Source organism: Anolis sagrei, chromosome 10, assembly GCF_037176765.1.
Source record: "Anolis sagrei isolate rAnoSag1 chromosome 10, rAnoSag1.mat, whole genome shotgun sequence".
Taxonomy (NCBI): Eukaryota; Metazoa; Chordata; class Lepidosauria; order Squamata; family Dactyloidae; genus Anolis; species Anolis sagrei.
Window position 1 is genome coordinate 21766331 of NC_090030.1, and position 27982 is coordinate 21794312.

Sequence of the window (27982 nt, forward strand, 5' to 3'; positions counted from 1 at the left end):
CCCATGCCTGGAAGCCGAGACACGTGTCTGCCCTTGACACGCGTCTGCTGCGTTCCCACGTGCCAGATGGGGAGCCAGCTCTCTTTGGCCCCGCCCCTAGCAGCCAGAAGGGGGCGTGGCTTGCCTCCCTCCCTCCTGGAAGGGGAGGGGGCTTCCTTTCAAAGGCAACGCGCCTCGCTTTCGCCTTCCTTTCCGCTTCTGTCCGCGGCTGGAGAAGGAAGAGGAAGAGGAAGAGGAAGCAGCAGCAGAGCCAGGCTTCGAGGAAGGTGAGCAGGTAAGGCGGGGGAATGGGGATCTCCCTTGTGTGTGTGTGTGAGTCTATGTGTGGGTCTCTATCTGCCCCCCTTTTGCAACAGGTGCAGACCCCTTGCTCCTCCAACTCCCCTTCTAACCACTTGGGTCATCCAATCCAACTCCCTTCTGCCTTCATGCAGGAAAAGCACAATCAAAGCACCCCTGACAGATGGCCATGCAACCTCAACAACAACAACAACAACAGTACAGTTGGAAGAGACCCCAATGGCCATCCAGTCCAACCCACTTCTGCCTTCATGCAGGAATAGCACAATCAAAGCACCCCCGACAGATGGCCATGCAACCTCAGTAACAACAACAACAGTATAGTTGGAAGAGACCCTAACGGCCATCCAGTCCAACCCTTTTTTTCATGCTGGAAAAGCACAGTCAAAGCACCCCTGACAGATGGCCATGCAACCTCAATAATAATAATAATAATAATAATAATAATAATAATAATAATAATAAAGCAGTCTAGACAGATAGCCGTCTAACCTCAATAATAATAATAATATAGTTGGAAGAGTCCCCAAGCCCATCCAACCTTCTTCTGTCTTCTTGCAGGAATAGCACAATCAAAGCACCCATGACAGATGGCCAGCCACCCATAATAATAATAATAATAATAATAATAATAATAATAATGTAGTTGGAAGAGACCCCAAGTTTCATCCGGTCCAATCCCCTTTTGCCTTCATGCAGGAAAAGCACAATCAAAGCACCCCCGACAGATGGCCATACAAACTTAATAATAATAATAATAATAATAATAATAATGATACAGTTGGAAGAGACCCCAAGCCCATCCAGTCCAACCCCCTTCTGTCTTCTTGCAGGAAAAGCACAATCAAAGCACCCCTGACAGATGGCCATCCAAACTCAATAATAATAATAATAATAATAATAATAATACAGTTGGAAGAAACCCTAAGGCCCATTCAGTCCAGCCCACTTCTTCCTTCATGCAGGAAAAGCACAATCAAAGCAATCTAGACAGGTGGCCATCTAACCTCAATAATAATAATAATAAAGCAATCTAGACAGATGGCTGTCTAACCTCAATAATAATAATAATATAGTTGGAAGAGACCCCAAGCCCATCCAGTCCAATCTCCTTCTGTCTTCTTGCAGAAAAAGCACAATCAAAGCAGTGTAGACAGATGGCCATCCAACCTCAATAATAATAGTATAGTTGAAAGATACCCCAAGCCCATCCAGTCCTCCCAAAAAAGCACAATCAAAGCACTCCCGACAGATGGCCATCCAAACTCAATAATAATAATAATAATAATAATAATAATAAAGCAGTCTAGACAGATGGCCGTCTAACCTCAATAATAATAATATAGTTGGAAGAGGCCCCAAGCCCATCCAGTCCAAACTCCTTCTGTCTTTATGCAAGAAAAGCAAAATCAAAGCACTCTGGACAGATGGTCAGCGAACCTCAATAATAATAATAATAATAATAATAACAACAATGTTAGAAGAGATCCAACTATACAAAATTCAACATATATATCTCGTTTGCTGTGACATACTGTGTTTTTGTGTCAGCAAAATAATATACAATAATAGTAATAATAATAATATAGTTTGAAGGGACCCCAAAGCCCTTCATGCAGCAAAAGCACAACCAAAGCACCCCTGACAGATAGCCATCCAACCTCAATAATAATAATCATAGTTAATAATACAGTTGGAAGAAATCCTAAGACCCATTCAGTCCAGCCCCCTTCTTCCTTCATGCAGGAAAAGCACAATCAAAGCACCCACAACAGATGGCCATCCAACCTCAATAACAACAACAACAACAACATAGTTGGAAGAAACCCCAAGCCCATCCAGGCCAACCTCCTTCTGTCTTCATGCAAGAAAAGCACAATCAAAGCAGCCCTGACAGGTGGCCATCCAACCATAATAATAATAATAATAATATAGTGGATGAGACTCCAAGGCCCATCCAGTCCAAACCCCTTCTGTCAGGAAGGAAAAGCACGAACAAAGCCCTCCCAGCAGATGGCTACCCATCCTCTGTTTCAAAGCCTCCAAGGAATGAGCTTCCACTGGACTTGGAGGCAGAGAGTTCCACTGCTGAAAATCTCTCCTTACAGTCAGGAAGAGAGAAATATTTGGGGTGGTGGGTTGGCTGCCCCCTACATCTGATGATGACCTGAATAGAAAACCAGTCGATCGAATGCCACTTACACCAAGCAGTTAGTGGTCCTCCTTTCAACACCTGGCAGGAAGGCGGACAGGTAAGGGCTGCCAAGAAGGGCGGCTTCTCTTCCAGCTGGTTGCCTCGGGGAAGGTTGGAGGAACTTCCTTCTTGGAGACTAGGACTCAATGGAGCCATGGCTTCAGAATACAAAATATCACCTGAACATTAGGAAGAATTACCTGAGCAGTTCAACTCAGAATCTGTTAGAAGCTCCTTCTTTGGAGGCTTTCAAAAAGAGGCTGGGTGGCTATCTGTCAGGGGTGCTTTGATTGTGTTTTTCCTGCATGAAGGCAGAAGGGGGTTGGACTGGATGGGTGTTGGGGTCTCTTCCAACTCTGGGATTCAATCATTCATCTCTATCTATCTATCTATCTATCTATCTATCTATCTATCTATCTCCCTGTCTATGTACCTAACAACAACAACAATAAACTTTATTTATATCCTGCCCTGTCTTCCCAAAGAGATACCTACCTACCTGTCTGCCTGCCTGCCTATCTATCTATCTATCTATCTATCTATCTATCTATCTATCTATCATCTATCTATCCATCCATCCATCTATCTACCTCAGCTATGTTCTTTTCTCAGCTATATTGTTTTGATGTTGTTTACTATTGTGATTTTATTTGAGGTTTTTAATTGATTGTGTTCTATTTGTAATGTTTTGGGCTTGTCCCTTGTAAGCTGCCCCGAGTCCCCTTTGGGAGATGGTTGACAGGGTATAAAAATAAAGTTATTATTGTTGTTGTTGTTGTTGTTGTTGTTGTTGTTGTTGTTGTTATTAGGTACATAGACAGGGAGATAGTTATAATTGTAATAATAGTAATAATATCTATCTCTCTGTCTATGTACCTAATAATAATTATAAAAACTTTATTTATACCCCACCCTATCTTTCCAAGGAGATGCCTGCCTGCCTATCTATTTCCCTGTCTGTTTATGTATTTATTTATTGACTTTATTTCTCAGCCCTCGGGCGACTCAAAGCGGTGAACAACATCAATACAAAGCATTACAAAACAGTATCAGGCAATTAAAAACAATTATAACATAAATCATTAACTTCAGTATAACAATCTATAGCGCCCCAACAGTAAAATCAGAATCCAGTCTCGTCATCCATTATTCCGTATTCCTATGTTCAATTACACTGTTTAATCAAATGCTTGTTCGTATAGCCAGGTCTTCACTTTCCTCCGAAACGCCAGCAGGGAGGAGGCCAATCTGATGTCTGAAGGCAGGGCGTTCAACAGCCAAGGTGCCACCACAGAGAAGGCCCTGTCTCTCGTCCCCACCAAGCGTACCTGTGATGCAGGCGGAACAGAGAGCAGGGCCTCCCCAGATGATCTTAGTGTCCTAGTACCTAATAATAATAATAATAATAATAATAATAACAACAACAACAACTTTATTTATAGCCTGCCCTATCTTTCCAAGGAGATGCCTGCCTGTCTATCTATTTCCCTATGTACCTAATAATAATAATAATAATAATAATATTTTTGGTCGTGTCAGGAGTGACCGCTCCTGTTGTGAGAGAATTGGCCGTCTGCAAGGACGTTGCCCAGGGGACTCCCAGATGATTTGATGTTTTATCATCCTTGTAGAAGGCTTCTCTCATGTCCCCGCATGAGGAGCTGGAGCTGATAGAGGGAGCTCATCCGCCTCTCCCCGGATTCAAACCTGCGACCTGTCGATCTTCAGTCCTGTCGGCACAGGGCTTTAACCCACTGCGCCACCAAGGGCTTCTATTAATAATAATAATAATAATAATAATAATAATAAACTTTATTTTTATCCCACTGTATATTTTCAATGGGATATCTACCTACCTGTCTGCCTATCTCTTTATCTGTCTGTCTATGCACCTAATAATCAAAATCAACTTATTTATATCCTTCCCTATCTTCCCAAGGAGATACCTACCTACCTAATTACGTCTCTCTCTGTCTAACTATCTCTTTACTCACCTGTCTGTCTACCTACCAATCTATCTATCCGGGTTGGATTGGATGGCCCCTAGGGTCTCTTCCAACGGTATGACAAGCAAACCATTCTACTATTTATTTATTTTATTTATTTACGGCATTTATATGCCGTCCTTCTCACCTTGAAGGGGACTCAGAGCGGCTTACAAGATATATATACATACAATATATTATATTATTAGCATAACACAGGAGACAAGGTGGAGCTGTCCCCTGCCCCCCCCCCCCCTTCTACACTGGCCCAGAGCAGCAGTTGGTGCTGGAGGGAGGGGTCCCCAACTGATGACATATTGACAGATGGCTTATCTTCTGCCTGAAGTTTTCTAGACCTCCGAAATACATTTGCTTCTTCGTGCTTCGGTTTATCCTCTTCCACACAGATCCTTCCTGCATTTTAGATTTTCAAAACAGGTTTCCAAAGGGTGTCGTAGCAAGCGGGTAAAGCCCTGTATGCTGACGAGAGCAGTATCCCTTGACCCTTTAATAACAAGCAAACGCAACAACTTTGTTGTCTTTTGATTCCGTACTCCTTTTCCATCAAGGCTGCCTTTCACAGTCTGAAATCTTTGCACAGGGTTTAGCTTTTTGGTGCCGGTAGAGCAGGACTGGAAGAGTAACTCAGATGAAAAGAACGATAAGTGAAACACAATAGGCGCACAGATGCTCACCCTAAAGGCTGATGCAATAAGCAAACAGGGCCTCTCCTTTCCCAAATTAAGAATGGTTGAAAAGTCTTTTGTTTTAAAGGAAAGACTCTTGAACTTGCAATCGGGTTTTTAATTTTTTGGCAGTGTGTGCACGAAATGCAAGAAGATCGCCCCAGGAGAGGATTCCCAAGAGAGATCCGTAGGGAAAGGGAGGATAAGCGACCACAGGACAGGGACTGTGGTCTCCGCTTATGATTTAGCAGACTTGGCTGTTTTCCCCTTCATTAGGTCTCAGTCGCTGGGAAATTCCATGCCCAAAAGGGCAACGGATGGAGAGGAAAGGCGGGGAATGGGCAGGATGAGGTCTGCCAGGACAAGCCCTTCGGCATTGCTTTTTCTGGGCAACACCCCACGAGAGTCAGCCAAGACCTGTCATTCCAACATAATTTAGTAAAGCTGCTTTTAGAGCAGAATCCCAAAATCCCTCCCCTCGAACGGCTTGCGGGGATGCTAGGATATGTAGTTCCCATCCCCAAAACTTTGCTCTCTAGTCACATTGCGTAGGAAAGTACGAGGGTTATCCAGAAAGTATATTGTTGAAGGCTTTCATGGCTGGAATCACTGGGTTGTTGTAGGTTTTTTTGGGCTATATGGCCATGTTCTAGAGGCATTCTCTCCTGACGTTTCGCCTGCATCTATGGCAAGCATCCTCAGAGATAGTGAGGTCTGTTGGAACTAGGAAAATGGGTTTATATATCTGTGGAATAACCAGGGTGGGACAAAGGACTCTTGTCTGTTGGAGCTAGGTGTGAATGTTTCAACTGACCACCTTGATTAGCACATAATGGCCTGACAGTGCCTGGAGCAAACTTTTGTTGAGAAGTGATTATATGTCCTTGTTTGTTTCCTCTCTGTTGTTGTGCTGTTGTAATTTTTGAGTTTTTTAATACTGGTAGCCAGATTTTGTTCATTTTCATGGTTTCCTCCTTTCTGTTGAAATTGTCCACATGTTTGTGTATTTCAATGGCTTCTCTGTGTAGTCTGACATGATGGTTGTGAGAGTGGTCCAGCATTTCTGTGTTCTCAAATAATATGCTGTGTCCAGGTTGGTTTATCAGGTGCTCTGCTATGGCTGATTTCTCTTGTTGAAGTAGTCTGCAGTGCCTTTCATGTTCCTTGATTCCTGTTTGGGCGCTGCACATACTGGCTACCAGTATTAAAAAACTCAAAAATTACAACAGCACAACAACAGAGAGGAAACAATCAGGCACATCTAATCACCTCTCAACAAAAGTTTGCTCCAGGCACTTTCAGGCCATTATATGCTAATCAAGGTGGTCAATTGAAATATTCACACCTAGCTCCAGCAGACAAGAGTCCTTTGTCCCACCCTGGTCATTCCACAGATATATAAACCCTTTTTCCTAATTCCAACATACCTCACTACCTCTGAGGATGCTTGCCATAGATGTACGCAACTTGGTAGTTTAACCCACTGTGCCACTAGGGCACTTTATTTTATTTATTTATCGTGTATTACATTTTTAACAAAACAAAACAAGCAAACAGAAAAAACACAAAGTTTGCAAGTTTGCTAGTTGATTAAATGTCCTTTGACCAGTACCTGGCCACTTGGAGTGCCTCTGGTGTTGCTGCAAGAAGGTCCTCCATTGTGCATGTGGCGGGGCTCAGGTTGCATTGCAGCAGGTGGTCAGTGGTTTGCTCTTTTCCACACTCGCATGTTGTGGATTCCACTTTGTAGCCCCATTTCTTAAGATTGGCTCTGCATCTCGTGGTGCCAGAGCGCAGTCTGTTCAGCGCCTTCCAAGTCGCCCAGTTTTCTGTGTGCCCAGGGGGGAGTCTCTCATTTAGTATCAGCCATTTGTTGAGGTTCTGGGTTTGAGCCTGCCACTTTTGGACTCTTGCTTGCTGGGGTGTTCCAACAAGTGTCTCTGTAGATCTTAGAAAACTATTTCTTGATTTAAGTTGTTGACGTGCTGGCTGATACCCAAACAGGGGATGCGCTGGAGATGTCACTGCCTTGGTCCTTTCACTATTGGCTGCTACTTCCCGGCGGATGTCAGGTAGTGCAATACCGGCTAAGCAGTGTAATTTCTCCAGTGGTGTAGGGCGCAGACACCCTGTGATAATGCGGCATGTCTCACCCACATCCACTGTTTTAGTGTGCTGAGATGTGTTCCACACTGGGCATGCATACTCAGCAGCCGAGTAGCACAGCGCAAGGGCAGATGTCTTCACTGTATCTAGTTGTGATCCCCAGGTTGTGCCAGTCAGCTTTCATATGATATTGTTTCTAGCACCCACATTTTCCTTGATGTTCAGGCAGTGCTTCTTATAGATAAGAGCACGGTCCAGAGTGACTCCCAGGTAGTGGTGCAATACTGGCTAAACAGTGTAGTTTCTCCAGTGGTGTAGGGCGCAGACACCCTGTGATAATGCGACATGTCTCAGTAAAGCCACATGCACTGTTTTAGGGCACGAATTTGATGGCACATTAATGTAAATACGGGTGTTTAGATGGAATCTCTTTTCTTTTATTTGGTTTGCGTTCTCCTCTCTGGAGCAGCACCTTTGGATACTAGGACACACATCAATGGATACATGCAAGAAGGGCAAGAGAGCTCCTCTCCCTCTCATCTGAGAGGTATCCCCTCTGATCTGGTGCCTTTGCGGGCCTCTAGATGCAGGGAAACATGGAGCATTAGTGCCACTTGTGGCCTTGGGTTGGCTATGAAAGAAAGAGAGCTCTTTTGGGGCCAAAGGTATGCCTTGGGTCCTCTCCAACATGCCTCCTTGTCTGTTCTCTTCTGATTCTGAGGCCTGAACGTCTTCCTCGATGTCCAAGGAGGCTCTGTAATGGTGCAGTGATGGCCTACGTGAGACTTTTGGAGGGGACAGGATGGGCTGCAGAATGGGATGGGAAATGGCCCTGCAGGAGGGATAAAACCCCCATTGGTCTCCTTCCTCCCATTGTTGTCAGTGGCATTGCAAACCCTCTGCATCCTCGAAGGCTCGGAGAAGGAAAAGGAGCACTTCCACCTCCCGCAGACTCCTTTCTCATTGTGGCAGAAAGGCCAAGGAGCTCCTGGGCAAGTAGAGGAAGGGGCTTGGTAACCACGGCCCTTTACTGAGGTTCCATCTAGGAACCAGAATGGTAACAAGAGCTGCCAGTTCAGATAGTTTCCACTGGAGCACTTGCAAAGCTCAAATCGTTATTCAGTTTGTGAAGACTACGTGGAAGGAAGGAAGGTAGATTGGTTTCGACGGTGACCAGTGGAGCATTTGCACAGTTAAAGCTTGTGCACCAGCTGCGCCCATACCCTGAAAGTCTGGTTACATCCCGTATAGACTGCTGCAACATGCTCTACGTGGGGTTGCCTTTGAAGACTGTCCGGAAGCTTCAAATGGTCCAATGAACGGCAGCCAGATTGCTAACAGGAGTGGCACTAAGGGAGCGTACAACTCCTTTGTTGCACCAGCTCCACTGGCTGCCAGTTTGCTACCGGGCACAATTCAAAGTGCTGGCTTTAGCCTTTGTTCATTTGTTCAGTCGTCTCCGACTCTTCGTGACCTCATGGACCAGCCCACGCCAGAGCTCCCTGTCAGCCGTCACCACCCCCAGCTCCTTCAAGGTCAGTCCAGTCACTTCAAGGATGCCATCCATCCATCTTTCCTTGGTCGGCCCCTCTTCCTTTTTCCTTCCACTTTCCCCAGCATAATTGTCTTCTCTAGGCTTTGCTGTCTCCTCATGATGTGGCCAAAGTACTTCAACTTTGTCTCTAGTATCCTTCTCTCCAGTGAGAAGTCGGGCTTTATTTCCTGGAGGATGGACTGGTTGGATCTTCTCGCAGTCCAAGGCACTCTCAGAACTTTAGCCTATAAATCCCTAAATCAGTAGTTCTCAACCTGGGGTCCCCAGATGTTTTTGGCCTTCAACTTCCAGAAACCCTAAGAGCTGGTAAACTGGCTAGGATTTCTGGGAGTTGTAGGCCAAAAACATCTGGGGACCCCAGGTTGAGAACCACTGCCCTAAATGGTTCTGGCCCAACTTACATGTCTGAACACATCTTCCCTTATGAACCATCTAGGATCTTAAGATCATCTGAGGAGGCCCTGCTCTCATTACCGCCTTTGTCACAAGTACATTTGGCGGAAACGAGAGACAGGGCCTTCTTGGTGGTGGCCCCTGGGCTGTGGGATGCTCTCCCTATAGATATTAGCTTGGCCACCTCCCTTTTAACATTCCGGAAATAAGTCAAGATGTGGCTTTTTGAACAAGCGTTTGCAAATGCAGAATAACTGACACAGGAAAATGGAACGATTAGACAATGAGTCTGGACAACGTTTATAACAAGAAGGCACTATGAATTTATATTTTATTGATTTGTTTAGTGTTTATTATATGCCCCCGGTGGTGCAGTCGGTTAAACTGCTGAGCTGTTGAGCTTGTTGACCGAAAGGTTGCAGGTTTGAATCCTGGGAGCAGCGTGACCTTCCGCTGTTAGCCCCAGCTTCTGCCAACCTAGCAGTTCGAAAACATGCAAATGTGAGTTGATCAATAGGTACCGCTCTGGCGGGAAGGTAATGACGCTCCATGCAGTTATGCTGGCCACATGACCTTGGAGGTGTCTATGGACAACGCTGGCTCTTCGGCTTAGAAATCGAGATGAGCACCACACCCCAGAGTCAGACACGACTGGACTTAATGTCAGGAGAAAACCTTTACCTTTACCTATGTTTTTAATTGTATTTAAGACATTGTAAGCATTGAATTTTGCCCTGTTAACCACCTTGAGTCACCTGCAGGCTGAGAAAGGTGGTATACAAATATAGTAAATAAATAATAAATAAATAGGTAGGTAGTTAGGTCTGTGTAACTACCCCTAGTGAACATCTTCCATTACACTATGTCACACTATTTTTCCTGGGTTATAAATGTCATTTCTTGATTAGTTCTATCATTTTTTTAAAAAGGGGAAAAGTTGATTCAATTGCAAATACTTTGTTTCTGCGGGAGGGACATTATGCTTTTGCACACTGAGTCTCAACCCATTCAACATAGTTTGTGGCAGCCACACAAACAAAGTCTCTGTAGTACAACTACTTTTGGTCTAGACTGAATCCATCAGGTGTGCTTGTGCGTGAAGACTTCCAAAGCACATCGTCATCTTCTGGATTTTTGCATTAATGACTTCCCTGATCAAAAGCTCTGAAGGATGCTTGTCTTCTGGGGGAGAGGAGCGAAAGGGGTTCAGAGCTTTTCTCTGGTTGTTTCAAGGCAGCCGAGCAGATCTCATTAGCACCTTGTTTGAGATTATCTCCTCTTCATGGAGCTGCGCAGACGGCTTTGAAAGTCCTCAAAGGAGCAGGTGAACAAACAGAAGCCCTGAGATGAGAAGGCAGAAAAGAGGAAGCGGGAAAAGGAATATTTTCCTTTGCAACATTTGCATGGCTCTTGTCGAGCTTCAAGGGATGAACATAGGCCCTTGGGTGTGCTGCCATTAAGTAAAGGTTTTCCCCTGACATTTAGTCTAGTCATGTCTGACTCTTGGTGCTCATCTCCATTTCTAAGCTGAAGAGCTGACATTGTCTGTAGACGCCTCCAAAGTCGTATGGCCAGCATGACTGCATGGAGCACTATTACCTTCCTGCAGAAGTGGTACCTATTGATCTACTCACATTTGCCATCTTCATCGCTATGATACTTCATCTTGTTGACAGGAAGCTTCCCACCGGAGTGGAAATCATCTATCGGACAGATCGTATATTATATCTAATAAAATATATTATAATATAATAGATAATATTATAATAGATAATATTATAATGTAATACAATATAATACTAGTAATAATAATATGATATTATAATTATACTAGCTGTCCCCTGCCACGCGTTGCTGTGGCCCAGTCTGTTGATCTGGAAAATAAAGTAATTAGAAAGTGTTGGTTTCTAATATTTGTAATTTCTTTCTGCTTGTGAGTAAACAGTATGTCTTGCTGTTTCTTTGCCAGTGTTGATGTGGAGAGTGTCTGGTTTCCCTACTTTGGAGCGTGCAACATAGAATTGTCCTTCTTTAGGGGTCCCTTTCAAATATATGAAATTATATCTGTGTGTGTGTGTGTGAATCATATATAACTATCTATATCTATGGCTGGATGGATCTTTGTCAGGAGGGCTTTGATTACGTTTTCTTGCCCTGGTGAAGGAAGTTGGACTGGATGGCCTTAAGTTTTTTCTGTTGGTCATGGGGGTTCTGTGTGGGAAGTTTGCCCCAATTCTGTTGTTAGTGGGGTTCAGAATGCTCTTTGATTGTAGGTGAACTATAAATCCCAGTAACTACACCTCCCAAATGTCAAGGTCTATTTCCCCCAAACTCAATCTGTGTTGATATTTGGGCATATGAAATATTCGTGCCAAATTTGGTCCAGATCCATCATTGTTTGAGTCCACAGTGCTCTCTGGATGTAGGTGAACTACAACTCCCAAACTCAAGGCTAATGCCAACCAAACCCTTCTGGTGTTTTCTGTTGGTCATGGGAGTCCTTTGTGCTAGGTTTGGCCCAATTTCATCATTGGTGGAGCTTAGAATGCTCTTTGATTATAGGTGAACTATAAATCCCAGCAACTACAACTCCCAAATGACAAAATCATTTTTTTGTGAAGTACATTGGGTTGTTAGGTGTCTTGTGTCCAAATTTGGTGCCAATTTGTCCAGCGGTTTTTGAGTTCTGTTAATCCCACAAACGAACATTACATTTTTATTTATATAGATAATATTACAATTAGTGCTATATACTAATATATAATACTGATATTGTACTATGCAAATGATATAATATATTGTATGAAAATATATATTGTAAGCCACTCTGAGTCCCCTTCGGGGTGAGAGGGGCAGTATATAAATGCCATAAATAAATAAATAGATGGCAAGCTATTTAACCTCAGCAGACTGAAAGCCAAAACCAAGGTTACAAAACATCTGTTAAAGAACTCCTGTATGCTGAGGACAATGTCGTCGGTGCTCATTCAGAAGAAGACCTACAAGCCACTCTAAACACCTTTGCAGAAGCATGCGAGAAGCTCATTGAACATCAAGAAAACCAAAGTGCTCTTCCAGCAGTCACCAGAAAATCCCTCTCCAATGCCAGTAATACAGCTTAATGGTGTAACATTAGAAAATGTTGACCATTTCCGCTACCTTGGCAGCCACCTCTCCACCAAAGACAACATCGACACCAAAATACAACACCACTTGAGCTCTGCAAGTGCAGCATTTTTCCAAATGAAGCAGAGAGTGTTTGAGGACCGGGACATCCGTAGGGATACCAAGGTGCTTGTTTAGAAAACTATTGTCCTCCCAACCCTGCTATATGCTTGTGAAACGTGGACTGTCTACAGACGTCACATGCAACTCCTAGAACGATTCCATCAGCGCTGCCTCTGGAAAATCCTGCAAATCTCTTGGGAAGACAAGTGAACAAACGTCAGTGTGCTGGAAAAAGCAAAGACCACCAGCACTGAAGCGATGGTCCTCCGCCATCCTACCAGCTGTTAGGAATTGTGGGAGTTGCAGTCCAAAACGCCTGGAGGCCCAAAGCTTGCTGAGGCCTGCTATACACAGAGGGCACCTCCTGCCCCACTGATGGCCTCTGGATTTTGCCATGCACCCCGACTGTGGCGCAGCTGGCTGAGAGTCAGCTGCATTAAGATCACTACTGACCAAAAGGTCATGAGTTCGAAGCCAGCCCGGGTTGGAGTGAGCTTCCGATCAATTTGTGTAGCTTGCTGTCGACCTTTGCAGCCCAAAAGACAGTTGCACCTGTCAAGTAGGAAATTTAGGTACTGTTTATGCAGGGAGGCAAATTTAACTAATTTACAAGGCCATAAAAATCTCCAGCAAGTATGCAAAGAATGAGAAGTACTTAATCAGTATCACAAATGGTTGGTGAAGGGACATCTCCCCTGGTGGCCAGAATAACCTCAAGAAAAAACTGGAATGTTAAATAGCCTCTGAGTGTCTGTCTATATATGTTGTGTGTCTATGGTATTGATTTTGAATGTTTGCCATGTATATGTACATTGTAATCCGCCCCGATTCCCCTGCGGGGTGAGAAGGGCGGAATATAAATACCGTAAAATAAATAAATACTCCTTTCTGTGTGCATCTCTATGAGTTTGGATCCTTTTCCCCTCCTTGCCTGGACAAAGGGAGTGAGTGAGTGACTGGACTGATTGATGGGCGGCACATTGCCGCAGCAGATGGGAGAAACCTTGTTTGCCTTTCCCATCCAGAGACAGCTGATGCGCTCGGCTGCCTCCTTCATTGCGACCTTGGACCTTTGCTTCCATCAGTTCTCGCTTGGGCAGCTCCTGCTCCAATGTTTCTCCCGGATGAAATGCAACCCTTCTGCAGATCATTTCTGCCTGGGCCAAGGAAGGGTTTATTGGCAGGGTGATGGCCCAGTCCTTCACGGTTCCACGTGCTTTCTCCTCCTTGTCTTCCATTGTAAGGATAGGCAAAGGTGCCTGGTCTTGTTTCCCTTCTGCACACCCTGCTTCTCCTTGGGAGCAAGTTGGCCCTTTGCTGCTCGGGGAATGATTTATTTATCATGACGGAAGTGAGTTGAGGGTGGAATTAAAATGAACCCATCAGGACTTTAAGATCGTCTGGGGAGGCCCTGCTCTCGGTCCTGCCTTTGTCACAAGTATGGCTGGCAGGAATGAGAGACAGGGCCTTCTCAGTGGTGGCCCTTCAGCTATGGAACGCTCTCCCTAAGGACATCAAATCAGCCCCCCTCCCATTTTATTTATTTATTTATTTATTATTTGCAACATTTATATGCTGCCTTTCTCACCCCGAAGGGGACTCAGAGTGGCTTACAAGTAAAAAGTAAATATAATATATAGTATATACTTGAGTATAAGCCGACCCGAATATAAGCCGAGGCTCCTCATTTTACAACAAAAAACTGGGAAAACGGATTGACTTTGTACCCCCATTTCTTAAGGTTGGTTCTGCATCTTGTAGTGCCAGAGCGTAGTCTGTTCAGCACCTTCCAGGTCACCCATTCTTCTGTGTGCCCAGGAGGGAGTTTCTTATCCGGTCTCAGCCACTGATTGAGGTGCTGGGTTTTAGCCTGCCACTTTTGGACTCTGGCTTGCTGAGGTGTTCCTGTGAGTATCTTAGGAAGCTGTTTCTTGATTTAAGACATTGGCGTGCTGGCTGATATCCGAACAAAGGATGGGCCAGAGATGTCACTGCCTTGGTCATTTCATTGTTGTTTGCTACTTCGCAGCAGATGTCAGGTGGTGCAATACTACCTAAGCAGTGTAATTTCTCCAGTGGTATGGGGCGCAGACATCCTGTGATAATGCGGCATCCCTCATTAAGAGCCACATCCACTGTTTTATCATGGTGAGATGTTTTCCACACTGAGCATGCGTACTCAGCAGCAGAGTAGCAAAGCACAAGCGCAGATGTCTTCATTATGTCTGGTTGTGATCCCCAGGTTGTGCCAGTCAACTTTTGTTTATTATTTCTAGCAACCACTTTTTGTTTGATATCGAAGCAGCACTTCTTATAAGTCAGAGCACGGTCCAAAGTGACTCCCAGGTATTTGGGTGTGCTGCAATGCGCCAGTCGGATTCCTTCCCAGGTAATCCTCAGAGCTCGAGATGCATGTCTTTTCTTAAGATGGAAAGCACATGTTTGTGTTTTAGATGGATTAGGAATCAGCTGGTTTTCCCTGTAATAGGCAATAAGAGCACCTGAAGCTTTGCAGAGCTTCTGTTCAACCATTTCAAAGTTCCCTGCTTGAGCGGTGATGGCGCGATCATCAGCATAGATGAAATTCTCTCTCCCTTCTGGCAGTGGCTGGCAGCAAGTACGCTCCTCTGAGGCAGGCCATTCTTCTGTTTCTTCGGAGAGTGATTCATATCTAATATATAAAGGATCCCTTTTCTCCTATATCTAGTAAGGGATCTAGTCTAGAAGCAGTCCCCGACTGAGACCCGGAGCTCTAAGTTCTTCTATGCTATGGCCTTAGCCTTGGAAATGTTGCACCAGATGAGGAGGAAATGGGATAGCCGTCCTCAAATATTTTGAAGGGATGTCGAAAAGAAGTGACAAGAATGACAACAGTATATTGACTTTTCTGTCACTTCGACAACAGGTTCAAATTCCAACAAATGGAATTTGAAATAAATATTTTGAAAACAATTTTGGAAGGAAAAATACTGGCTGGCTTTCCTGTTTTGCAAGGTTCCAGGCCGTTGCCTATCACGGCTGACGTCTTGGTGGCTTTTCTTGCCGTGACAAGGGCTGGACTGGATGACCTTTGGGCTCCCCTCCCAGACCCTGCAACGCTGGCTGAGTTATACAATAAATATGTACACTTGTGGACCTTCTTGAGGCACAAGTTCCCTTCAAAATGGTTCTTTGGCTAGTTAGAACTCCCTGTTCTTCTGAAGGCGCAGAATGTTGTGTATCTTTCCTTGAAAAACAATCGCAGCCATAATAAGGCAGCCACCTTTGCGTGTCCGGCTCTCCCTGCTGGACCTCCTAATGGAAATGCCTTGAGCTTGGCGGGTTGCTCTCCTTGCGTCTCTGGCTAGTTTAATGGGAAGAAACAAACCGAAAACAAAATACTTAGAAGAGGAAGCACTCTCAATTTTTCTCTGCTGCCCTTGCCCTTTGCCAATGTCTCTATTGACGATGGAGCATGGAGCTCGGATGACTGAATTATTTTGGATCCTTAACTTCCAGAGGGAGTTGCAGTACCAAAGAAAGGATGTTTTTCAGGGTCTGAGAGGAGAAAAATATCTTCTAAGCCCTTGTATAAGAAACCATCACTGGACCCCACTCAATTCGTCAACTATCGACCTTTTTCCAATCTACCCTTTTTGGGCAAAGTCCTGGAACGTGTGGTGGCCTCACAACTCCAAGTATTCTTGGAAGACATGGATTATCTGGATCCGGCACAGTCTGGCTTAAGACCCGGTCATGGAACCGAGATAGCCTTGGTTGCCTTAGTTGATGATCTACGCCAGGAGCTCGACTGAGGGAGTGTGTCCCTGTTAGTTCTGCTGGACCTCTCAGCAGCCTTCGATACCATTGACCACGGTATCCTTCTGGGACACCTTGCTGGAATGGGCCTTGGAGGCACTGTTCTACGGTGGCTCCAGTCCTTTCTGGAGGGTCGTACCCAGATGGTGTCATTGGGAGACACTGTTCAGCCCCACAACCATTGTCTTGTGGGGTTCCTCAGGGTTCAATATTGTCTCCCATGTTGTTCAACATATACATGAAGCCGCTGGGAGAGATCATCTGGAGTTTCAGGGTGCGGTGTCATCTGTACACAGATGATGTCCAGCTCTGTCACTCCTTTCCACCTGCTACTAAGGAGGCTGTTCAGGTCCTGAACTGGTGCTTGGCTGCTGTGACGAACTGGATGAGGGCTAACAAATTGAAATTGAATCCAGACAAGACAGAGGTACTCCTGGTCAGTCGCAATGCCAAACAGGGCATAGGGTCACAGCCTGTGTTGGATGGGGTCACACTCCCCCTGAAGACACAGGTTCGCAGTCTGGGTGTGATCCTGGACTCATCGCTGAGCCTGGAACCCCAGGTCTCGGTGGTGACCAGGGGAGCATTCGCACAGTTAAAGCTTGTGTGCCATACCTTGGGAAGTCTGACTTGGCCACGGTAGTCCACACTCTTGTTACATCCCGTATAGACTACTGCAACGCTCTCTACGTGGGGTTGCCTTTGAAGACTTTCCGGAAGCTTCAACTGGTCCAACGGACAGCAGCCAGATTGCTAACTGGAGCAGCTCTCAGGGAGCATACAACTCCCTTATTGTGCCAGCTCCACTGGCTGCCAGTCTGCTACCGGGCACAATTCAAAGTGCTGGCTTCAGCCTATAAAGCCCTAAACGGTTCTGGCCCAACTTACCTGTCTGAACGAATCTCCCCTTATGAACCTGCGAGGACTTTAAGATCATCTGGAGAGGCTCTGCTCTTGGTCCCGCCATCATCTCAAATATGGTTGGCGAGAACGAGAGACAGGGCCTTCTCAGTGGTGGCCCCTCGGCTATGGAACGCCCTTCCTAGGGAGATTAGATCGGCTTCCTCCTATCATTCCAGAAGAATCTTGAGACATAGCTATTTGAGCGGGCATTTGAAAATATGGAGTAAGTGATATAATAATGGAATAACTATGGCGGAACTGGACATTGTTTTAATGATTATCAATTGAAGTATGTTTCATTATAATGTTTGATTTTATTGTTGCTGATGTTTTTTATATTGTATATTGTAATTGTGTCCTTGGTGGCATTGAACTCTTGCCTTGAAAACCGCCTCGAGTCGCCGGAAGGCTGAGAGGGGCGGTATAGAAATGTACTAAAAAAATAAATTGTATATAAGTATTTTTTAATTTATTATATCAGAAGCAACCCGAGGGTACAGTTGTTATGTATTTAAAAACACAAACAAAGCTTAGAAACTTGTCATTATACTAAATCTCCTTTGACCAAAAGCTGGCCGCTTGGAGTGCCTCTGGTGTTGCTATAAGAATGTCCTCTATTGTGCATGTGGCAGGGCTAAGATTGCATTGCAATAGTTGGTCTGTGGTTTGTTCTTCTCCACACTCGCATGTTGTGGACTCTGCTTTGTGGCTCCATTTCTTAAGGTTGGCTTTGCATCTCGTGGTGCCAGAGCGCAGCCTGTTCAGCGCCTTTCAAGTCGTCCTGTCTTTTGTGTGCCCAGGAGGGAGTCTCTCATCCCGGATCAACCATGAGTTGAAGTTCCAGATTTTAGCCTGCCACCTTTGGACTCTGGCTTGCTGAGGTGTTCCTGCAAGTATCTCTGTAGATCTTAAACTACTATTTCTTGGTTTAAGGGATAGGCATGCTGGCTGATATCTAAACAGGATGAACCGGAGATGTCACTGCCTTGGTCCTTTCATTATTGGCTGCTACTTCCTGTCATATGTCAGGTGATGCAAAACCATCTAAACAGTATAATTTCTCTAGTGGTGTGGGGCGTAGACATCCTGTGATAATGCAGCATGTCTCATTAAGAGCCACATCCACTGTTTTCACGTAGTGAGATGTGTTCCACACTAGGCATGCGTACTCAGTAGCCAGAGGCAGCCCTAGGTAATTTTCAACAGTAAGCAAACAGTATTTTGGCGCACCCCCCCCCCCCCATAAACCAATCACTGATATATATTTTCTGTTTGTCGTGGGATTTCTGTGTGCCATATTTGGTTCAATTCCATCATTGGTGGAGTTCAGAATGCTCTCTGATTGTAGGTGGACTATACATCCCAGTAACTACAACTCGCATATGTCAAGGTCTATTTTCCCCCAAGAGCGCCTCAAGAGCGCCCCTGGGCAAAATCAACTATACTGCAAATGCTTACTTTGCGTAATGGGTTGAGCCGCCCCTGTCAGTAGCAGAGTAAGAAAGTGCAAGGGCAGATGTGTGTCTGGTTGTGATCCCCAGGTTGTGCCTGTCAGTTTTTGTACGATATTGTTTCTAGCGCCCACTTTTTGCTTGATAGTCAAGTAGTGCTTCTTGTAGGTCAGAGCACGGTCCAGGGAAACTCCCAGGTGTGTACTGCAATGCTCCAGTGGGATTTCTTCCCAGGTAATCCTCAGAGCTCGAAATGCTTGTCTGTTCTTAAGATAGAAAGCACATGTCTGTGTTTAAGATCGGTTTTCCCTGTAATAGGCAGTTAGAGCACCTAGAGCTTCGGAGAGCTTCTGTTCAACCTTCTCAAAGCTCCCTGCACAATCGTCAGCATAGATGAAACTCTGTCCCTTCTGGCAGTGGCTGGTCATTTATGTAAATGTTGAACATGGATGGAGCAAGCACGCTCCCCTGAGGCAGGCCGTTCTTCTGTTTCCGCCATCTGCTTCTCTGGCCCTGGAACTCAACAAAAAAGCTCCTGTTTTGTAGCAGATTTCCTATGAGGCGGTTGAGGTGGTAGTCCTTTGTGATATTATACATTTTTCTCAGGAGGAGGCGGTGGTTTACAGCATCATAAGCCGCTGACAGGTCTATGAAGAAAGCTCCTGTGATCTGCTGCCTTTCAAAGCCATCTTCTATGTGCTGAGTCAGGTTCAGCACTTGCAATGTGCAGCTTTCCTGAAGCCAGCTTGCTGTGGAATCAGACATGGGTCTATTTTTTCCATAATCCTATGCAAAATAAGTCTCTCCAGAACTCTGTAAAGGTGGCACAACAGGGAGATTGGTCTATAGTTTTTTTGGATCATTACGGTCTTTGCCTGGTTTCAAGATGGCTATGACTCTTGCTTTCCTCCAGATTTTGGGGAGCTGACAGGATGCAGTGCAGGAGAAGGTGATGATTTACAGTGTCATAAGACGCTGAGAGGTCTATGAAGACAGCTCCTGTAATCTTCTTCCTTTGGATATACGTTTATTTATTTGCCGTGTCAGGACAACCAGTCAAATTATATTACATTTCTAACAGAACAAAGCAAACAAACAGACAAAATACAAAATGTGTGAGTTTGGTAGTTGATTAAATGTCCTTTGACCAGTATCTGGTCACTTGGAGTGATTCTGGTGTTGCTGCAAGAAGGTCCTCCATTGTGCATGTGGCAGGGCTCAGGTTGCATTGCAGCAGATGGTCAGTGGTTTGCTCCTCTCCACACTCACATGTTGAGGAATCCACTTTGTGGCACCATTTCTGAAGGTTGGCTCTGCATCTCGTGGTGCCAGAGTGCAGTCTGTTCAGCGCCTTCCAAGTCGCCCATTCCTCTGTGTGCCCAGGGGGAGTCTCTCATTTGGTATCAGCCATTGGTTGAGGTTCTGGGTTTGAGCCTGCCACTTTTGGACTCTCTCTTGCTGAGGTGTTCCAGCGAGTGTCTCTGTAGATCTTAGAAAACTATTTCTGGATTTAAGTCGTTGACGTGCTGGCTGATACCCAAACAGGGGATGAGCTGGAGATGTCTCTGCCTTGGTCCTTTCACTATTGGCTGCTACTTCCTGGCGGATGTCAGGTGGTGCAATACCGGCTAAGCAGTGTAATTTCTCCAGTGGTGTAGGGCGCAGACACCCCTGATAATGCAGCATGTCCCATTAAGAGCCACATCCACTGTTTTAGTGTGGTGAGATGTGTTCCACACTGGGCATGCATACTCAGCAGCAGAGTAGCATAGCGCAAGGGCAGATGTCTTCACTGTATCTGGTTGTGATCCCCAGGTTGTGCCAGTCAGCTTTTGTATGATATTGTTTCTAGCACCCACTTTTTGCTTGATGTTCAGGCAGTGCTTCTTGTAGGTAAGAGCACGGTCCAGAGTGACTCCTAGGTATTTGGGTGCGCTGCAATGCTCCAGTGGGATTCCTTCCTAGGTGATCTTCAGAGCTTGGGATGCTTCTCTGTTCTTGAGATGAAAGGCACGTGTCTGTGTTTTGGATAGGTTGGGGATCAGCTGGTTTTCCTGTAATAGGCAGTTAGAGCACCTAGAGCTTCGGAGAGCTTCTGTCTACCGTCTCAAAGGTCCCTGCTTGAGTGGTGATGACACGATCATCAGCATAGATGAAACTCTATAAGTGAAGATATAAGTGAAGAGGGGATAAAGTGAAGAGGGAGGAACCATTCAAGAAATTCGTATTAGCCTGAGGAAGTAATATTCCATACCAAAACATGGGCGCAGTTACAAGACTGATGCAAGACAGGTCCTTTAGAATGCATGGCTTTCTATATTTTGGCATCTACATTCATCTCTTACCTCTCCTGTTAGTCATAGAAAGGGAATCCTTTTTCTAGTCTGCTGTCATGAGCCTGACAGAACGCCATAACTGTGAATGCCAAATTTCCATCGCTAATTAAGTTCATTGTTCCACTCAACGGAACGGATGCCACAGCGTACATGGAAAAACAGCAACTGGGTTTCTTCGCTTTCTCCAAATTATGGGTTTCTTTATTGAAATAGGAAGTGCTTGGCAGGAACAGGCACGCCCAACCCAGCAGATTGAGTTTGGAATAATTCCTTTCAAGGGCTTCAGTCTGGTTGATAATGGTTACAAGAGTAGACCCACCGAATCTATGGATCAGGGTTGCTGTCAATACCTTGATCTATATCCCAGGCAGGATCATTTTGGGAGGCAGTGTCTGTCGGATGGCCTGGGCCTCAGCTGTCAAATTTACTCCGGTGGTGCATTGGTTAAACTCTTGTGCCGGTAGGACTGCCGACCGAAAGGTTGGCGGTTCAAATCCGTGGAGTGTGGTGAGCTCCCATCTGTCAGCTCCAGCTTTCCATGCAGTGACATGAGAGAAGCATGGTAAAACATCAGGGCGTCTTTTGCAGACGGCCAATTCTCTCATATCAGAAGTGACTTGCAGTTTCTCAAGTTGCTCCTGACATGGAAAAAAAGTCCCATTTACTCAAATCTAATCCTCAGCTTTTTTGGCTAAATTTACCTGCTGAAATCAGGGTGTGTATGAGATTTGTGCCATATGGTGATCTTATTGCTAAGCCAAAGCGAAAAGGGGAAGCTGCTTCAGGAGCTCCTCTTTGAGGGACCTCATCTCTCACTTAATGACCATAACTCAATACTATGGGATCCTGGGATTTGTAGTTTGGTGAGGTACCAGCCTACTTTGGCAGTGAAGGCTCAAGACCTTGTAAAACTACAGCCCCAGAACTCCATAGCATTCAACTAAGGTAATTAAAGTGGATTCATTCTACCGCAGAGATGCACCCCAAGGTTTTCTTTTCCATTGATGGAAGCTTTAGTGTCCTAACACTTTTGCTGTTGAAGAAGGAATTCTAAGCAGGCAGCCATTGTAATGCTCAGCTTTTTGGGCGAAATGACAAAAAGTGCATTTTATTTGCCACTGTGGATGACATTTGGAAGCAAATATTGGTTTTGATTTCAGGGTTTTGAAAACTGAGGTACACATTAGGTTCGATGTTGCATTAGACTCAAGTCAATACGGTGTATAGGACTTTACAGGCCATTATCAGCCATTTGAATGGTGCATTTGATTAGTTGGGACTGGACCTTTGATTTTCTGTACAGGATAGAATAATAGAGTTGGAAGAGACCTCGTGGGCCATCCAGTCCAACCCCCTGCCAAGAAGCAGGAATATTGCACACAAAGCACCCCTGACAGATGGCCATCCAGCCTCTCTTTAAAAGCTTCCAAAGAAGGAGCCTCTACCACACTCCGAGGCAGAGAGTTCCACTGCTGAACAGCTCTCACAGTCAGGAAGTTCTTCCTCATGTTCAGATGGAATCTCCTTTCTTGTAGTTTGAAGCATTGTTCCGTGTCCTAGTCTCCAGGGCAGCAGAAAACAAGCTTGCTCCCTCCTCCCTATGACTTCCTCTCACATATTTATACATGGCTGTCATGTCTCCTCTCAGCCTTCTCTTCTTCAGGCTAAACATGCCCAGCTCTTTAAGCCGTTCCTCATAGGGCTGTGTTCTCAAATAATATGCTGTGTCCAGGTTGGTTCATCAGGTGCTCTGCTACGGCTGACTTCTCTGGGTGAAGTAGTCTGCAGTGCCTTTCATGTTCCTTGATTCATGTCTGGGCAATGCTGCTGCGTTTGGTGGTCCCTATGTAGACTTGTCCACAGCTGCATGGTACACGGTAGACTCCTGCAGAGGTGAGAGGATCCCTCTTGTCCTTTGCTGAATGTAGCATTTGTTGGATTTTCTTGGTGGGTCTGTAGACAGTTTGTATGTTGTGTTTCCTCATCAGCTTCCCTCTGCGGTCAGTGGTTCCCTTGATGTCTGGCAAGAACACTTTTCCTCTGGGTGGATCTTCGTCTTGACTCTCGTGGCTTGTTCTCGGTCTTGCAGCTCTTCTGATGTCTGAGGTGGAGTCTCCATTGGCCTGTAGAGCCCAGTTGAGGTGGTTCAGTTCATCTTGGAGAAGGTGGGGTTCGCAGATTCATTTTGCACGGCCCGCCAAGGCTTTAATGGTGCTTCTTTTTTTACTTGGGTGATGGTTGGAGTTTTTGTGTAAGGATCTATCTTTGTGTGTGGGTTTTCTGTAAACTGTGTGACCCACTTGTTGATCTACAAAACCTACCACAACCCAGTGATTCCAGCCATGGAAGCCTTCAACAATACAATTGGGTCACACCGTTTATTATTATTATTATTATTATTATTATTATTATTATTAGCCTGGACATTCCACAGATATATAAGATTCCCTTGCCTAGTTTCCAATAGACCTCACAACCTCTGAAAATGCCTGCCATAGATGTGGGTGAAACATAAGGAGAGAATGCTTCTGGAACACATCCAGACTGCCCAGAAAACCCACAGCAACCTAACAACAATAATCTTCTAGATTTCCATATGGATTCAAATGGGGGTTGCATCAGAAGCCTAAATGCAATGGCAGACCTATGTTGGGTGGATGGATTGGAGTTGTGTTTGCAAAGAGGGATTGCTCCTGTGATGGACGGGCTTTGCTCCTGTGATGGACGGCTGCTGCAAATCCTTCCATAAGGAAAGGCTACACTTTGCTGCTCAGGGAAGCCAGGAGATAAGGGAATTGCTTAATGGGGGAGGAATGGAGCGTGGAATTGGCTGGGGGGAGAGGAAAGCTGATAGCCTCTCTGTGCAAATACTGGCTGCATGGGCTCCAGCTCCTTTTCCCCCAGCTGTAACCTTGGCTACGCTGCTGCTTCTGCGTAGGAGCTGGACTTCAGTGAGTGTCTGTTGGGGCTCGGAGGGCAGGCAGACCTGACCTCCGCTGCCTTCCTGCTTAAGCAAAATGATCATCTATTAATAGGATGCCATCACGATTCAAAGGCACAGTTGGGAAACTCGAAGTCCGTTGGCTCTTCCACAGGGGTGGGGATCAGGCAGACCTTCAGGAGAAGCGGGACTGCACATTTAATCTCTTGTATGCTTTTAATATTTGTATCTGCTTTTGTAAAAAACATGTCATTACCTGCCTTGAGTTCCAGATTTGGAAGGAAATAAAACAGTGCAGCTGCCACTGCCACAACCAGCCTAATTATATTTACTTCTGTCCTGCCTTTCTCCCAATAATGAGACTAAATACAGTGAGCTGGTACCTAGGTTTGTTGAAATACCAATGAAAGAGAACCATGAAACAAGACAGAGTACTGGAATGCCACCACAGACACATTTTCGGTCCAAAAGTCACCCTTCCAGGTGACGTGAAGGGCCATTTTGCCACATGTTTACTTCCCTGGGCTCACTTTTGAGATACAGGCCACTTTTGGACATAAAAGAGCCAGGGAAAGCAAGTGAAAGAATGGCTGAGAAAAAAATGTTAAGGGTTTCTGGGGCCATACTTTCCCCTTTCTTTGTGCTGCTTCTCTGTACTATTACATCTGTGTTCATCTGACTCTGCTGCCTCTCTTCATCTGACTGCTGCCTCTCTCTTCATCTGACTCTTCTGCCTCTCATTATCTAACTCTGCTTCCTCTCAGTTTCATCTGACACTGTTACCTCCCAGTTCATCTGGCTCTGCTGCCTCTCTCTTCGTCTGACTCTGATGCCTTTCTTCACCTGACTCTGCAGCCTCTCTTCACCTGACTCTGCAACCTCTCTTCACCTGACTTTGCTGCCTTTCTCTTCATATTACTCTTCTGCCTGTCTTCATCTGACTCTACCTTTCTTCACCTGACTCTGCTGCCTTTCTCCATCTGACTTTGCTGCCTCTCTCCCAATCTGGCTCTGCTTCTTCTCTTCATCTGACTCTGCTGCCTCCACTTCATCTGATTCTACTACCTTTCTTCACCTGATTCTGCTTCCTCTCTCTTCACCTGACTCTGCTACCTTTCTTGACCTGACTCTGCAGCCTCTCTTTATCTGACTCTGCCGCCTTTCTCTTCATATGACTCTTCTGCCTGTCTTCATCTGACTCTGCTGCCTTCCACTTCATCTGACTCTACTACCTTTCTTCACCTTACTCTGCTGCCTCTCTTCACCTGATTCTGCTTCCTCTCTCTTCACCTGACTCTGCTTCCTCTCTCTTCACCTGACTCTGCTACCTTTCTTCACCTTACTCTGCTGTCTCTCTCTTCTGACTCTGCTGCCTCTCTCTTCACCTGACTCTGCAGCCTTCCTCTTCATATGACTCTTCTGCCTGTCTTCATCTGACTCTGCTGCCTCTCTCTTCACCTGACACTGCTGCCTTTCTTCACTTACTCTGCTGCCACTCTCTCCATCTGACACTGCTGCCTCTCTTCACCTGACTCTGCTTCCTCTCTCTTTATCTGACTCTGTTACCTTTCTTCACCTGACTCTGCTGCCTCTCTCTTCATCTGACTCTTCTTCACCTGGCACTGCTGCCGCTCTTCATCTGACTCTGCTGCCTCTCTCTTCATCTGACTCTGCTGCCTCTCTCTTCATCTGACTCTACTACCTTTCTTCACCTGACTCTGCTGCCGCTCTCTTCATCTGACTCTGCTGCCTCTCTCTCCATCTGACTCTGCTGCCTCTCCCTTCACCTGACTCTGCTGCCTCTCTCTTCACCTGACTCTACTGCCTTTCTTCACCTGACACTGCTGCTTTTCTTCATCTGACTCTGCTGCTTCTCTCCATCTGACTACTACCTTTCTTCACCTTACACTGCTGCCTTTCTTCACCTAACTCTGCTGCCTCTCTCTTCATCTCTTTTTTCACAGTCACACTATAAAAAGGCCCCTGGTTAAGCCGCTTAGCCGCCCAGTTGTGGCATCCCCCTCCTGCCCTGTGTACCAGCTCTGCTTTCCTCTCCTTCCGGTTCATTTCCCCTCTTCCAGACCGGCTCTTTCTCGGGCGGTAGGTTTTTCCCAGGCTGGAGTTTACTTTTTGTTGTGCCGAGTCTCTTTATTTGCCAGACCGCAGCCAGAGAGGGTTATGTAAGGAAAGACAACAGCCTTTTTTCCCCTTATTTTTGTAAGCAATGGACTTGCAACTTTGCTGAGCCAAAGTGTGTGATCCCAGGGGCTCACGCTTCAGTGGACTGGAGAGAAGGAGGGGAAGAGTTCCCCTGGGGCAGATTTCCCTCCTCTCCTCATGGAAGGGCACCCTTTGCAGGGGAAAGTGTGAGGAAAAGGGGGCCTCAAAATAATAACTCTCTGCTTGCACAGCTTGTTTCCACAACTAGTTTTGTCTGGCTTTGTACCAGCCCTGGAAAAACAGAGACCACGGCAACTGTACATCCCCCAAAGAGCTATTTTTGCAATTATCTTCTGCTCTGCTAGAAGCAGATTTGCATTCCTTTGGCTGGTGATCTATCATCAGGGTATGGATGGATAAGAGGCATGAGCAAACTTTCTAACTTGGGGACCGCATTTGGGCATATTGAGTATTTGTGCCAAGTTTGGTCCAGATCCATCATTGTTTGACTCCACAGTTCTCTTTGGGATGTAGGTGAACTAGAACTCCAAAACTCCAAAACTCGAGGTCAGTGTCCACCCAGGGGCGGTTCAACCATTACGCAAAGTAAGCCTTTGCAGTATAGTTGATTTTGTCCAGGGGCGCTCTTGAGGCGCTCTTGGGGGGAAATAGACCTTGCGAGTTGTAGTTACTGGGATGTATAGTTCACCTACAATCAGAGAGCATTCTGAACTCCACCAATGATGGAATTGAACCAAATATGGCACACAGAATTCCCACGACGAACAGAAAATATATATCAGTGATTGGTTGGGGGCGCCAAAATAGTTTGCTTACCGTTGAAAATTACCTAGGGCCGCCTCTGAGTGTGGACTCAAACAATGATAGATCTGGACCAAACTTGGAATGAATACTCAATATGCCCAAACTAGCTGTCCCCTGCCATGCATTGCTGTGGCCCAGTCTGTTATATGTGTTTATGTATGTGTATATATTTGTGTATATATGTGTGTTTGTGTACATATATATGTGGGTGAATATATGTGTGTATGTGTATATATTTGTATATTTGTGTGTTTACATATGTACATGCATATTGTGTATATGTGTGTGCTTGTCTATATGCATGTTTGTGTTTATGTATGTGTATATGTGTGTGCATGTGTATATGTATATATGTATGTGTGTATATATGTGTATATTTGTATTGGTCATGGGAGTTCTGTGTGCCAAGTTTGGTTCAATTCCATCGTTGGTGGAGTTCAGAATGCTTTTTGATTGTAGGTGGACTATAAATCCCAGCAACTACAACTCTCAAATGACAAAATCAACCCCCTCCCCAACCCCACCAGTATTCAAATTAAGGCATATTGGGTCCAGTGAATGAAAACACATCCTGCATATCAGATATTTTTACATGACGATTCATAACAGTAGCAAAATTACATTTGTGAAGTAGCAACAAAAATAATTTTATGGTTGGGGGTCACCACAACATGAGGAACTCTATTAAGTGGTCGTGGGATTATGAAGGTTGAGAACCACTTTGCCAGTGGTTTAGAAGCATCTCCTCCATTTTTGTAGATTAGAGCTGCAAGATAACAGCTATTGGTCTTCTTGATGGATGGGATGGTTAGATGGCAGCCCTATTGATTCTCTGAGGCAGAATAGATGACGGGATGTCAACAAACCTCTGCACCGTCTGGGCCAAGAAAGTTATAAGTTACATTAATCACAATGCCATATTGATTTATTATATTGATAAATATTAATATTTTATTTGGATGTTTTAAAGGATGGATAAGCACACAGACAGACAGGTAGATGAAAAGACGAAGGATATTATAGGATGTGAATGTACGTATACATTAACATAAAGTGTCTGTATATCCTTTGGATCATACTGGTGTCTATAGGTAAAGTTAAAGGTTTCCCCTGATATTAAG

The 27982-nt window shown here is 45.2% G+C and overlaps 1 protein-coding gene across 3 annotated transcripts in view; it reads left to right on the forward strand.

Annotated features, from left to right (window-relative positions):
- The window catches only part of SLC7A3 (solute carrier family 7 member 3), a 59861-nt gene continuing 31879 nt past the window's right edge, over positions 1-27982 (forward strand). Inside the window, exon 1 of one of the 3 annotated variants that reach the window (XM_067471623.1) lies at positions 1-266. The gene's annotated coding sequence lies outside the window, so the exon portion shown is untranslated. Of the gene's footprint in view, positions 275-25907; positions 25977-27982 lie in introns of those variants that run through there. The other 2 variants (XM_067471622.1, XM_067471624.1) reach the window with 2 other exon arrangements.